Below are 14,925 nucleotides of genomic sequence, written 5' to 3'. Positions count from 1 at the left end.
AAGATTGAGCTTGAGTGTGTGTTGAGTCTATGTCAATAGTAGTAGTTTTCTTAGCATTCTCTCCATCAAATGGATAAGCTTTTGTGCACCGGTACGGGTTGAATCCCTAGCTCCGAAAGGGATGCAAATCCCATTGGATTGAGCTAAGTGTGGATCATACTACTCTTGCTACAAGTGAGAGAGTTATTCCGTCTCTCCAGCCACGGTCGTTCTAGATTTGCCACCACGGACATTCCTTCCTAAACAGTACACCTGTTCCAGAGCATTCATTGTGTTTGTCACGACCATGTCAGTTTTGCCACGCCCATGCCATTCTCTTTTTCACTTGACTCAGAAAGCGTATAAGCGTTCCATTTGTGCCACCACGCTTGTACCACTTATCCCTGACCAAAGCAAACACCCGTACTACCAGTTGTTTTGCCTGAAGCATACGCCCATGACAATCTTGCCACACCCATTCCCTTCTCGGCCCCAACTTGGTGCATCCGTTTTCCAATAACTACCACGCACGTACCTTCTCCATTCTAAAGCACACACCCGTTCCTTTGTGAAGCCATGCCCATGACCGTCACAGGAAGCGAACGTTTTTGCCATCTGCTCTCTGAGAAGCGTATACCCGTTCCCTTCAGCTTTTGAAAAGCGTACACTCTTACCATCCCAAAGCGTACGATCGTACCATTTCTCCAAAAAAGGGACTTTTCATAAGGGGTTTTGCATAGTAGTTCCACATTTCCATGCACTTGCGCTTAGGTAAATTGGTGCGAAATAACCCTCTTTTTGATGAAGTGAACTCTCCTAAATCTCCCTCGCTTGTTAAACCCATCGGTCAATACTGCGTGGAGTCAAATGGTGCTTGTCTTTGATAGCACCAGTGAAAGCGAAGACCACCCCAGTACGGGACAAGGAACTCCTGACCTCGAGACAGCAAAGCCTGAACCTTAGTGCATGGACATACCATCTATCCAAGAGCAAGCTCCTACCTCTCCCACACATTCACAGACAAGCCTTTCTTGGAGGCTCCACAATTTTTCTTGGGAAACACATAGTCGGAAGAACTGCAACCCCGCAGGGTGAGAGGTATGAACCATCCACAAGAAAGCGAGCCCATGCTGTCTCTAGATCCTAGAGTGGAAGTATGGTAGGGTGAAAGTCAACAAACTTAGACTGAACCACCAGTCTGGAGAGCCGTGCCTTCAAGAGTGGCTGATTCTTACAAGGCCTAAAGACTTGTACAAAACCTAGGGCCAGGTCCATCATCTCAAGGACCGGAAACGTCATACCAAAGAGAAAGGGTCTATCTAGGCCCTTCACATCAGCCTAGTCTGCCTGTATATCAGCAGTACCCACCATAGGGAGCTTACCTTGGGTACCACATGAGACCACAAGGGGCATAATCTAACCCACCTATAAGACGAGGGCCTCTAATGGTGGTATATTATCCTCCTAGCCCCGCTCTTCCTCCAACTTTTCCTCAACCTACACTCGCTCCAACCATGGTAGGGACTAACCCCAGAAATGCTAAGATTAGCCATGGAAATAGGGAGGGGGTGGCTGCAGGCATCACGCCCCTAGCACTAGTGCAACCTGCACCAAGATTAGAGTAGAACAAACCTCCCAACATCTCCACCTGCTAAGATCGGACAGGTAGTGTTAAAATCCCATAGATCTCTCTACACTATGCATAAACACACATAATCTAGGTATATACTCATCCACCTAACCACCCCTTGAGCTCTGTGGCTCTAGCTCAAAGAGGTTTCATAAGCTGCAGTTTTAGTTGTATATAACACATAATTGTCTAGAGATTTGAACCTAATAATTTGTGTTGTTTAGGAGTCGACTTGAACCATTGACCTAAGGATTTTTAGTCCTTTGCTCTAACCAACTTAGTTACCTAAATAGTGAGAAGAGTCACTACCAACTATTACTCCATCATTATTGCCCTCTTTGATTGCCAAAGAAGCAGGCAATTCATTTTATCACTAAGTTTGATGGGACTGGAGATCCCATTCCACATTTGGAGATGTTTAATCAAATTTGTGAAGCCTTTGGCCATGTAGAAGATCAGGTTAAGGTGAGTGCCTTCGGGCCTCACCCTTGATGGTAAAGCAGGCCAATGGTTTAGGTCCTAGGAAGCACCAAGAAAAAGAAACTCAAATACAGAGGAGTAGGACTCTTTCGAGTGTCTGAGATCACACCTGAAGGGTCGGTTAGAATTGAGACAGTTGATGGCATACAGATGGAGGGTTATGTCAATGGAAGCAAACTCAAAAAATATTTTGGACCAATGACCCAAGAGATGCTCTTGCAACAACATCTCTTAAAATAACAAAAACAACTCGCAAAGGAAAAAATCCAACAAGCTCAAGAAGAGGCTAACGCAAGGGAGGCCAAAGCCAAACAATTACTCCATAAGAGAATGTTGTACGTGAACATGGCTTCCTTGACTCTCCTGGACAAAGAGGAACTGAACATTGAGCCAGCATGACTCAGGGTGGAACTCTCTACGTGCAACAAGCATTGCACTAATAGATACATGATCAAGTCATAACCTGATCTCATATGAGACATGGGTAGCCTTAGATAGACCGCACCTTGAACCCACCAATGCACAAGTACATAGTGTGCACTTCATAACTATGAAAGCTGAGGGATTTTTAAGTGTTAACATTGCCATGAGAAATAATTCCTTGGTTGGAAAGGTGTTTGTCATATGCCTTTACAAGTAGGTTGGTAGTACTCGAGACAAACTAACACCCCACAAGGCATTCGTAAGAAATGGGTTCAAAAGGATTTACTACTAGCACAAGGATACTACCAAGGCAATACGACAGTGTGGGTGCCCAAACCCCACCTAGTGGCTACCGTTAACAAACTACTGCGCGGCGAATACAAAAGGAAAGGGTAGTAAAAGCATGCAGAACCAACTCCCAACTAAAACCAATGCTCGAACTGCACAAACACTGGTATGGAGGAAGAAGACAACTCAACAAGATGGGTTGAGTATTGCCAAAGCAATACCAGTAACCACTTTGATCAAGGAGCTGGACAAGAACCCTAAAGAGAGAAACAAAGAAGTTCAACAAAGGGACATGGATAAAAGCCCTAAACCACACAACTCAGTAATAACATTGTTCAGTTGGGTGGAAGGAAGAATCAAACACTCCCACGTGGAGCTAAAATGCCTGTAGCACACCTACCCAGAAGTGCCAAGGTGTCACCTTGGTTCCCATGGCAATAAAAGATGAAGGTATCCATTAGTCACACAATGGATACAAGATAAAAATGGGTATCATTCACTCATTTAATGCATGTTTGAATGACTGAGCATGAAGAGAAATAGAAGGTATCAATCTTGCACACTCATGATCCGAAACAGTTCACACCATGAACCAATCTAAAAAGGTTCACGCCATGAACTAATCCAAAACAGTTCACACCGTGAACTGGTCCAAAATGTTTCATGTCGTGAAATGATCACTTCTCATGGGCCAATTGCAAGATGCCATGTGGCATTCTTCATTAAGGCAGTCGCCAGTCCGACGGCTGTGCTATAAATTCAAGAATCTTTCCTTTTTTCGTCATTTTGCATCGTGTGCTCAAACACAAATCGTCTTCCATCGTGCACTCCCACAATCAGTCTTGCATCGCATCCCCGCTTATTCCAACTCTAATCGACATTCACACATTGAGGTGGGATCTTGGACCCTTCCTTGTTTTTCTTTTCTTTTTCTTTTTCATCATTTTTAAAATTTGATTATGATCAATTGAATGTATCGACAACTCAATGTCTCGCACATTAAAACCGTCTACATTTTCATCACACAATTTTTGTGTTTTTCTCTAAACTTCGCTATGCGGACTCATCACTTGCATTTATTAAATCTTTGAGAGAAAAACAAAACATAAAACACCCCCACCAAAAAAACCTGCAACTTCACGGAACTACCAAACACCTGCAACTTCACAGAGCTAAACTTGTAGTTTCACGCTACTAAAACTCTCAAGGGATTCTGTCTCACAGAAATCCCTCTCCCGCTTTAACTTTCACGTCTTTTACTCAAAAAAATCCCCCTCACGCCTTTAACTTTCACGTCTTTAACTCTCACAGGATTTCGTCTCATGGAAATCCCTCTCACGGGATTACGTCTCACAGAAATCCCCCTCACACCTTTAACTTTCACGTCTTTAACTCTCACGGGATTCTGTCTCATGGAAATCCCTCTCATGGTTTACTCCTCTCATGACTTGCAGTTTCATGGAACTGCCAAAAACCTACACCTTCACGCTACATAATTGACGTGTTCAACTAACACAACTTGTTTATTCCTCCCACCACTAACACCCTTCTCATCCTGATTAACCTTCCTGCCATACACCAAAACAAAAAGGAGAGGTACCTGCCCCACCTGTATAGATGTCGACCTCAGACCTAGAAGCCGTAGAGACCCCCGCAGTAACATAGGCCAGCGCTACATGCTTCCCAGTGAGTTAGAAGAAGAAGCCGATGCGCGGGGACCAAAGATGAATAATTTGGGCGCCCCAATTCCCAAGCCTTCCATGGTGCCATCATTAGCAAGGAGATCCATATAGCCCATGGAAAGGTGGCGTTGGAGTATTACAGCCCGGAGTGCCTCTGAATCTTGGAAGAGACAGAAGTAAAGGAAAAGCTAGAGAAAGTGGGCCTCGACAGAATGGTACAAATTCTTCCCAAGAACATCGATGTGGATCTTTGTGCCCAAGTACATTAAAACCTATGACAAAGCTACCAAGCAGGGCACAGTAACAAAAGTCGATGGCACAATAGAGCAGGTCCTGATCATGGAAGATCTAATCCGTGAAGCTCTGCAGCTCCCACCACCAGTCAAGGTACATGCTTATGCCTTTGACAAGATGCCCTTGGATGCTATGTTGAAGAAGAGCTCAGATAATTCCAATGGGGCTGAATATGAGAATATCCGAGATGAGGTCACGGAGAAGGCATGCAGGGCAATGTTGTTGGTCATGCAGGTGAAGCTAGTGGACTGCTAATACAACAAGGTCCCACTAAATAGAATTGCAAAAGTCCATGAAGAGAAGGAGGAGGACTGGGCATACTACATACACCGAGAGATGGAAAACTACCTCAAAGCCCATCAGTCCAAGATATGCAACCCATACCTGCTGACACAGGTCCTAAACCATGTGGCGAAAAGGACCCTTCTGTTGAAAATGTGGTGCCTAGATGCATAAGGAGTATGTATCAAGGGAGGGTGTGTGAATGTGTGTGTTCGAACAGCCTCTAGTAGAGAGGAGATATTTGAGATATTGTGGAGTTGAGGTGGCATCACTAGTGTCCACTTGATTTGTAACCCTTTGGCTATATTAGAGCCACTTTGGAAAATGAAGAAGATATCTCTTTTTTGGTCGACCAAGTCATGATCACCTCATTACATACTTGTAGTATTATTAGTGTACTAATCACCTCTCCCTCATGCTTTAAACCATGGCTATCCTAATATTCCATCCACCATAGCCTTCTCTTTGCACATGCATTCATCTCCAAAACCTTAATCTCAAGTTGGTATCAGAGCTAACAAGGTCCTAGGACCTCACCATATCTCCTTCTCTGAAGCTATACCCTAATCCATCACTAATCCACCCTTAATCAAAATCTTATCCACTCAAGGTTCCAAGGAAGCTTCACCACTATCTGCATTTGTGGTTCGTGCAACCACTAACGTGGACCATTTTGTGTGAAACCTTGAAGAGAGCTTCCTAACTCGTTAGGCTTCAAAATCCCTAACCTAATTGGAGGGTACAAGGGCAGGTGAGTGCACCATTGATGTCAGAACAACGTGTCATCTCATCTACACCATTTCGCTTCCTACATGCTCCTCGCGTCAAATCCGGCTCATTCCTCTGAGCTAGAGCTGCGCCTCAACCTCCTCCATAAGCTCCTAAAAGGGCTTGACCTAGTTCAAAGAGAGGAAGGCGAAATCCATGCTTCTTCACGCCCCTGCCTCAGTTGCCATGACCATTTCTTGAAGGTATTAGAAAAAGCTTAATTAAGACCTTAATTATAATGGATTAAGTGCTAATCCAATCACTGATACAAGTACTTTGAGTCATTTTTTTGAAGTGTTGAGTGAAGGCTTGCTCAAATACAACCTTGTATTCATGTGCAATCATTCACAAAATAATAACTTTGTCGTGTCAAGCACTCACTAGTACTTCCACTCATCTTGGTGTGTTGTGCATCCCTTCATCATTGTGTATGCATCAAGTTGATGCATCCTACAACTCATTAATGAATGTGGCATGTATGTAAGCATCCTTCACACTAAGGCAAGTGGTCATAAATCTCCTTGAACCAATCATTGTAAAGGGTAGACACTGCCAAAGTACCACCGCATAGACGAGGACTTGGTAAGACCCCTTATTCATCATGGCACACGATGAAATCATCAAGTTTAGTGGTATTTTATTCCACACATGGTAGTCAAAAATCATGTATGCACTCATGAAGAAAAATTTATGGGGAATAATTCAAGGGAGGGACACTCAAGCAAGCCTAGGAACTGCATGGAATGAGAAGAATGAGAGAGCCTTGGGACTTATAGCACTTCCATTGGATGATGAGGTCATTCATCGTATCACTGGGATTGAGAAGGCCAAGGATGCATGGGAGGAGTTAAAAAATTTGTTTGGTACACAGGCAAAGCATTCTAAAGTTCATTTACTCATGCAATTGTATCAACTCAACCTAGGTACTAGCCATGACCTAACAAGTCACATATCAACAAGTATAAAAGCATTAAGCAATAGCTTGCCACCATTGGCAAGATGCTTGATGATGATGAAGCTAAGGCTATCTTGCTTGCTATCTGTGAAAGGAAAGAAGAGTATGGTAACATAGTTGAAATCTTGTCTAACAACTCTACTCTAACCTTGAATGATGTGTAACAAGCCTCATTGCTTGAACATGAGCAAAAGATGAAAAGCAAATATGAAAATGGAGCGTCCTCATCAAAGGACTTGGCACTTTATGCTGGTAAAAGGGAATTGAAGCCAAGATGCAATCATTGTGGGGGCAAGTTAGGCCACACATTAAACACATGCCATTATGCCATACCTTTGATCCTTTCCTCTGTTCAGCATAAAAAACGATTGCTTTTTTTGCACCCACCTGTTTTTGACTTTTGCCTTTGCTAGGTTGTTTCCCTTTTACTCTTGAGTCTACTGCTGTCTTGGAATGACAACAGTAAACACATGAGAATATAGTATTCGCACCTATTTTACAACCCAACATACACTTTAAGGTTTTTAGATCGCCACCCAAGTGCCATTCAACGTTAAAGCAGCCTATCCTGGGAACATCAAGCTTTTGACCATTGACCTGACAAGAGACGACATGTTGAATGCCAGACCGTTCAAAATACCACCTCAAGGTATCATGGTTCTCTTTTGGGAGGACCCATGCTGCTTGCCACAAGATGTTCTTCTCTGATTGAATGCCGTAGTAGTCTTGCTTATGCCCTTGACCCCTATTATTGCTGTCTTCACTTGCATCCAACTCTTGGGTCTCTAAAGGCTTTCCTCTAAGTGCTCGGCTCATCAAGGTTAAACTAACACGCTCCAGTCTTTGACCTTTAACCACTTGACATTCATCTAGCTTCAAGACAAACACGGCATTTCCACCTGTCTCTTCAAGTGTGAGGCTATAGTACTGAATCATTGCTTTTTGTAGCACTTCCATGTCAATGTAGACATTGTTATATGCATTGTATTCAAAGGGTTTGTTTGTTGGCATTGGCATAATATCCTCCACCCACTTGTACCCATTAAACATGGATGCAATATCACCATTAGCACACTTCTTTGCCATCTGTAAGCTATAAAGTGTTGGAAGCAAGGATTGCGTAACTCCCTTTGCTCGCAACCCTAAAGTGATTGACCTGTACATTGCTAACCTTTCTGGCTAATACCTGCTGAGTCACATATATCAAGCACCTCTTTGGGTGTGACAATTTCTTTGATTTCCTTCAAGAAATGTCGACGAAGGGTCTCTCGTAGCTTATCATTACCAGAACCTGTTATCATTTCCATGATATCCTTCTCCTGAAGGACATGCTGAAGAAGGGAGACATTAACATTGTCCTCAGCGTTGTTACATCCTAGTATAACTGTTGCACATGCCCTACAATCGCAAGAGTCACCCATGAGAGATGCTTTATTCATTAATTGCTTCTCAAAATTCCTATAATTCCTATAAAATTTTTTACCTAGTTGTTTGAATACGCCTCTTGCATGCGCCTGCTGTCTTAGAAAGTAACCCAACAGCTTTACATTTTCTTTGCCTTCGTGATATCCAATGGGAAGGTGAGTGAAATGGTGAACACGACGCCGAAGATTACGAGTGGAGTGTTGAAGACGAACATAATTATCGGTAAATTGATTTATTGTGTGCAAACGATCCGCTAAATTATTCTTCTGCACCTCAAGCTCCTCTGAGAGCTCTTTAATCCTCTGCATCAAACTATTGATCTGCTTAGTCAATGCCGCTTGAAGCTGGTCGAAGGCAAATTGTGTTTGCCTCTTTCCAGCTGCCTCATCTAGCCACAACATGTGTAATCTCCTACGATAGCCAAGAAGGCCATTGAAACCATCACCAACAAACTTCAAAAAACTTGTAATGCTTTTGAATGGTGGAGGGGCACCAGATATTGGATCTGGTGGATAAAAGATTTCCATCAATCCAAAGATCAATGGCCTTTGCTCCTTACATTCGAAGCTGATCATATGAAATATTGGGTGCAACATGCCTACTGCATAGGGTTGTGTATTCTGTCTCTAAATCAACCTGAAGGCGGAACTTAGAAGGCTTATTGGTGGTCTTGTAGTGCCATCTACAAGAAAGTAGGCTTGTAAGCTTAGGTTGAATAGGAGTGGAAGGAGAAGGATATGGAATCAAAAAATAATGGGAAGAATGGAGATGAGGGTTGCTTCTCTAGAGCTGTATTGTGGATAGAGAAAGAAGCCGCAAAGGGAGCCAAAGAAACATAGAGAGGGTTGGCAATGGTGAGAAGGAAATGCAAAGGAGACAATGCATCATGGGAAGCTTCTTTAGTGCAAGCTATGGCTGCTAAGCAATATAGAGAGAGAATACATCATGGAAAGGTTCTTCTGTGCAAGTCATGGCTACTACTGTGGGTTTGGAGAGAGGACCAAGTATTGTAGAGAGAATGCTCATGGTAAGCTTCTTCCTTGCAAGCCATGGCTACTACTGTGGGTTTGGAGAGAGAAGGCTCATTTAGGAGTACAGATCTGCTAGCTATGGAGAGAGGACCAAGTATTGTAGAGAGAATGCTCATGGTAAGCTTCTTCCTTGCAAGCCATGGCTACTACTGTGGGTTTGGAGAGAGAAGGCTCATTTAGGAGTACAGATCTGCTAGCTATGGCCTTTGGAGTAGAGAAAAAAGCTTTTTTCCATGGAGAAGGAGTGCAGGGCATTTTAGAGAGAGGATGTAGAGAGAGAAAGAGATCTGGTGCACACACAAAAAAGGGGGGAAGAAATTGACGAATTTTTGGAATGTTTGGAGTTCGAAAAGGTAGAGAGAGGCTATGATAACTGACTGACAGCCCAAAATTAAGCTTTAAAGTCACCTAGGTGGCCAGATCTAAGAAGATCTCCTTTTTTTCATTTTTCTTATTTTTTTGTGAAAAATCAAATATATGCTTTTAGGACTAGGCCTCTAGGCTTGGTCAAAGATGGATTAGCATTTTAAGCATTTCACTAAACGTCCAAATTAAAGGGCCCAAGAAGACTCCATTGAGTTCCTAATGCCCTAGAGTCATACTAGTGTTCTTTTCCGTAAAAACTTTTCTTCCTATTTCCGAATTTGTCCCTATTTCTTTCTACTTAGTCATCAGTTTGCTACTCTCCCTGATCCAAATCGGTGCTTCTTTCGCATTCGCTTCAAAAGGTTCAGCTTATCCGGATAAATTGTTAGCTCACCACGAACGCTGTTTTGACCTACTTGGTGATGCCAGAAGTCGTTTTGATACATGACCTTATTCGGTCTTCCCTTCATTCATTATCTTCGATTCGGAAGTGACCTTTTCGTTTCCCTGGGCAGTATCCTCGAACAAGATTGGTTGGTTTGGATTTCGGTCTATGATGGTGTTTGTACAGATTTCGACCATTGGATTTCTTCACACACGAATGGAAGAAGGGCGCTCTGGATCGGGAGTAACCGACACTGAAGAGTCAGGCTCCAACGAGCCAGATGCGTGATGAACGGGGGCGCATGCGAAGAAAAAAACCCAGGATGAACCGAATACTACTACTACTATCACGGCCAGGTGACTCTCAATTCTTAAACAACCTTTATTTTCTATACTTAACTAGCATTCAATAGATCATCTGATTCTGAGCAATATAAGTTATCTGTTTGGTCTGTTAGCCGGTCTTCGTCCAATCATTTAGATCATTACCGGCGTCTTTTCAGCTATGCATCATACACCCCATGTCGATCTGGCTTTCAACAGCGTAGAACACATTATGAGAGATGTGAAGGGAGGCTGGTTGCTTTGTTACATGTATGCCAATGGGGCCAGTATGTTCCTCACTGCAGTTCATATTTATATTTTCCGCGGTTCGTATCATGGAAGCTATACAAGTCCCAGAGAATTCATTTGGTGTCTCGGAGTGGTCACCCCCTATCAACGATCGTTACCGCTTTCATAGGCTATGTACCCTCTCGGGGTTAAATGAGCTTTCGGGGAGCTACAGTAACTACCAGCTTAGCTAGTGCTGTATCTATAGTAGGAGACACCATAGTCACTCGGCTTTGGGGTGGTTTCTCCGTAGACAATGCCACCCCAAATCGTTTCTCCAGTCCTTATTACTCACTCCTTTTTGTAATTGCAGGCGCTAGTCCTATCTATCCGGCTGCGTTGTATCAATACGGATTCAATAATCCATCGGGTATAAATTCTTCTGTGGATAAAATTGCTTTTCATCCCTATTTTTACGCCAAAGATTTAGTGGGTCGGGTAGCATTTGCCATCTTCTTCTCCATTCGGCTCTTCTATGCACCTAATGTCTTGGGATACTCCGACAATTATATGCCTGCGAATCCGATGTTCACTCTGGCTCATATTGTACTAGAATGGTATCCCTTATCAATCTATGCCATTCTGTGAAGTATCCCCAACAAATTAGGAGGAGTGGCCGCTACAGGACCAGTCTTTGTGTCATCACTGGCCCCACTTTTCCTTAACACTTATGCAGTACGGAGTTCAAGTTCTTGACTAATTTACTAAAGAATGTTTTGGTTGCCTTTGGCCGATTGCTAACTTCCAGGTTGGATTGGATGTTAACCAGTGGAGGCACCGCACGTTACTATTGGATAAATGGCTTATGTAGTGTTTTTTTCTTATTCTGCTATCACGCCCATTCTTGGCCAAATAGAAGCCAGATTAATAATGAATGCCGACGATGCCACGATAGGTCAGCACTTCGTTATGCCGGCCAATAGGTGTTTGAGGTGTTGCTATGAATCCGGTTGATTATTCTTATGGTTTCATCACCGCTTAAAGAGTCCAATCGTTTTAAAGATTTATTCTGAGGTTTCCGCGGCAGATACGAATGAAGGATCCGTGTCACCATTCGACCCTGCTTCGCCACCATTCGACCCTGCCACCATTCGACCCTGCATCCCCTGGAACCACGACTCAAGAGCGTTCGACCAACGATTACAAGTTGCGACCAACGAATAAAGGTGGAAGGAAGCCATCTTTTGCAATCAAAGTTTCCACAATTCCATTTTCGGGTGCACGGGATCTCGTATCTTGTAGTGAAGAATACCAGGTGCACTAGGAGCTTCCACATCTCGTCATTGCCAAATCAGATGGGGTCGAATCCGGCTTGCGTAGGGACAAATTGCCACTAATATAGAATAGGAGAGAGAAACAATAAAACCATGCTACTCCTTGATGTTTTTTCGGTCATGGCTTCAGTCTCTGCTGTTACGGTCATACGTGCTAAAAACTCCATTTATTCCATTCTCTTTTTCATCCCCGTTTCCCACAATACTTCAGGTTTACTTCCCTTGTTAGGTCCCGACTTCTCCACTATGATCCTCTCAGTGGTTTATATAGGTGCGATTGCTGTGTCACTTTCATTTGTAGTGATGATGATTGCTGTGTCACTTTCATCGTGTATTTCCTCTCCTTATAAGCTGCTCCAATGTTGCCATAAAAATTTCAAAACGATAATAAAGGTCATTGCAATTCAGCAAAGCCATTTTAACAAAGCCCACCCTTCTATTGAAATTGCATCATGAGTTTGTTCCTCACTTGGAATTGACCACCTTGTCATTGTGCTTTTGCAAGAGCATCACACTTGGCAACATATTCACTCACATTTCAAAAAGTACCCTGGTCATGTCATGGACCACCTTCTCATTTTTTTGACATAGCTCTCCATCTTGGCATACATATTGCTCCAAGATGCTAGCAAAGGTTATTGCATTTGATTCTTAAAGAGAGGCCATTATGTGTTGCATCCATTCAAAACACCTAAAAGCATCTCAACCCTTTGCTTTTCTCTTGCATGTTAAGCACTCCTATTGCTTTTCAAGTGCACCCAATTCTGTACATATGGTGGTCACTAATGTGTCTAGGCAGTTCTAGGTGACTACATTTGGAGTTAGGCAACATCTGTTTGAAACACCTCAAAGCATCATGCCTTTCTATGCATAACTTGGGATTAGTGCTGCCCAAGAAAATGCATCTCTACTCTTATACATGTCAATAAATTCTTTTGCTTTTGAAAGCACATCAAATTATGCAACGTCCTCACTAAAGCTTGGCATATCCAACAACTATTGTAGTCAAAGAGAATCCATCCTTGCTCTTATACATGTTAAGCAATTCTTTTACTTTTCCAAGTGCACCACATCATGCATACATTGTGACCATAATGTCCAAATTCTTTTTGAGTGACCTCATTTTCAAAATATTAGCATGTAATCTAATGCCTCTATACACATCTGTGACATGTTTAGAGCATCCTAACCTTGCCTTTGCTAGGCATATTCAACGATCACGTGCAGACTAAGATAATACATCTCTGCCCTCTCAAGATGCAAGAATACATCATTGCATCTAGATAGAGGCCCTCATGCTACAACTACTCAAAACATCATGACCTTGCCCTTGCTAGGCATATCCAAAGATTAGTGTAGCCTAAGTGAACACGCCACTGCTCTTATGCATGCTAAGTAATTATGTTGCTTTCCCAAACACACCACATTTTGCATTACATTTGTTCAAAACATTTCAGTTTCTCATCTTGGCCCTATCAGGAAAATCTTACAATTAGTGTAGACCAAGCAGGTTATCAAGTTCTTCTTACCTATGCTACTCACATTGCCCTCATTTGATGCAGTTCAATGCTTTCTCAGCTTGCCTTGTTGAGAATAACTTAAAATTAGTGCATGCAAAATAGTCTTGTTTTTGTTAGTACTCTGGTGGTTATGATAAACAAGAGTTAATGCTCTGGTGGTTGTGATAGACAAGACTATTTTCTTGTAACTCTTATCTATCAATCACATAATTAATTTGTTCCCCTATGATGCCACATGCTTTCAAGATGCAAGCGAGGGTCACTAGTTTTTAAAAAAGGCCCTCACATTGCATCCTTTAGTTCATTCTCTCTCTCTCTCTCTTACACACACATAAACACATGGCCTCATCCAAAAATTTAAACACACTATAGTGTGATTTCTTTTAGCTTTGCCCAACTCCAAAACCCTACACACATGCTATACTCTCTCTCTCACCACTTTACTTAAACACTTCTCTTCCCCCCCCTCTCTCTCACACACACACTTCAAAACCCACAATACACCATACACAGTTTAGTGATAGAGAACATCACTCATGATTTAGTACGCTCGGAGAAAGATAGAGAGCGAAAGTGAGTGAGAGTATGTTGCCCTACTTCATGAAGAGCTCACACTCCCCCTCCTCTCTCTCTCACACACACATAGTCAGCACTTTTTGACCCTCTCTCTCACTATATTTGGGCCCTCTATCTCTCTCTTCCTCTAGGCCACCGTAATCTCTTCGCGCCTATATGCTTTGCACCTTGCAAACAACACACACAAAGAAAGTCTTAAATCCACATTGAAAAACACCCCTAATAAGGAGAGAGAGAGAGAGAGGTTCTCTCTCTCTCTCTCTCTCTCTCTCTCTCTGTGCAATGATTCTACTTTTACCATATTTTTTGCACCCTACAAAAATCATACATACAATAAGAGATGGTGCCACGCTTAATCAATTTGAAAGAATCGATCCTAGAGAGAGAGAGAGAGAGAGAGAGAGAGAGAGGTTTAATATTTTATGTAGGTAATGATTTTGGAGGCTACCTCTGCAAAAAGAGTTGGTTTTGAATTAAAATAGGGCGGCTAAATTGGTCAAGCTAGCAGATGCCCAAAAACACTGCCATGTGGCAAAAGAAAAGTCCAACCATATGCTATAGTAAGAAAACCGATTAATGTATGTTTTTTATTTTATTTTTAAGGTGAACATCAAGCCTTATATGTGAACGGAGGGACACACGTTAAGTATGTCTTGTTCGTATGCTTGTCTTTCTCAAGTTTATATGAACAGCTTATAGTGCCTGGTTTCTTTGTAACAAACCCTAGCCTTAATCGTTGTTTCATAGGCTATATTTAGCCAGAATTTCCATGGCAGTGTTGGCTTATTAACATGAAGTTGATTAGAAACGGTGGGAAAAATTGAATCATAGCAATATTGTAACATGTTGGGAAAACATCCTGAGAAGGAAGGATGTGCGAGGAGGGAGATCCAGCGGCCGGCTAGCATTTATAGCCATGCCAAGAGGGGTTGTCTGTGTGAAGAAGATGATCATGA

General features: G+C 42.5%; 1 pseudogene; it reads left to right on the top strand.

Moving 5' to 3' along the window:
- The first annotated feature begins 4,722 nt into the window (after nucleotides 1–4,722).
- LOC147624989 (uncharacterized) lies at nucleotides 4,723–10,235 on the top strand (annotated as a pseudogene).
- The last annotated feature ends 4,690 nt before the right edge of the window (nucleotides 10,236–14,925 follow it).

This window comes from Cibotium barometz, chromosome 24, assembly GCF_041138505.1.
Source record: "Cibotium barometz isolate CiBa-2024 chromosome 24, ASM4113850v1, whole genome shotgun sequence".
Classification (NCBI taxonomy): domain Eukaryota; kingdom Viridiplantae; phylum Streptophyta; class Polypodiopsida; order Cyatheales; family Cibotiaceae; genus Cibotium; species Cibotium barometz.
This window is presented reverse-complemented; position numbering and strand designations above follow the sequence as displayed.